The sequence below is a fragment of the Epinephelus moara genome, chromosome 10 (genome assembly GCF_006386435.1).
Source record: "Epinephelus moara isolate mb chromosome 10, YSFRI_EMoa_1.0, whole genome shotgun sequence".
NCBI classification, from domain to species: Eukaryota; Metazoa; Chordata; class Actinopteri; order Perciformes; family Serranidae; genus Epinephelus; species Epinephelus moara.
Genome location: NC_065515.1, coordinates 28054343 through 28054677, shown reverse-complemented (window position 1 = coordinate 28054677; position 335 = coordinate 28054343).

Sequence of the window (335 nt, the reverse complement as noted above, 5' to 3'; positions counted from 1 at the left end):
TGCTGTGGAAAAATGATATTTATTTTCCGAGGTCACATCATGACACGTCTGGATGCTTCACTGGGTGCTGAAACTGATAAGTCACAACCAGGGCCAGAGCTCCACACAGGTCCTCTGTATCTGTGTAGTGTGTGATTTGGGGGGGTTTCAAAACTAAAGTATACTTATATTATATATACAGTGGTGTGAAAAAGTGTTTGCCCCCTTCCTGATTTCTTACTTTTTTGCATGTTTTCCACACTTAAATGTTTCAGATCATCAAACAAATTTAAACATTAGTCAAAGATAACACAAGTAAACACAAAATGCAGTTTTTAAATGAAGGGTTTTATTAA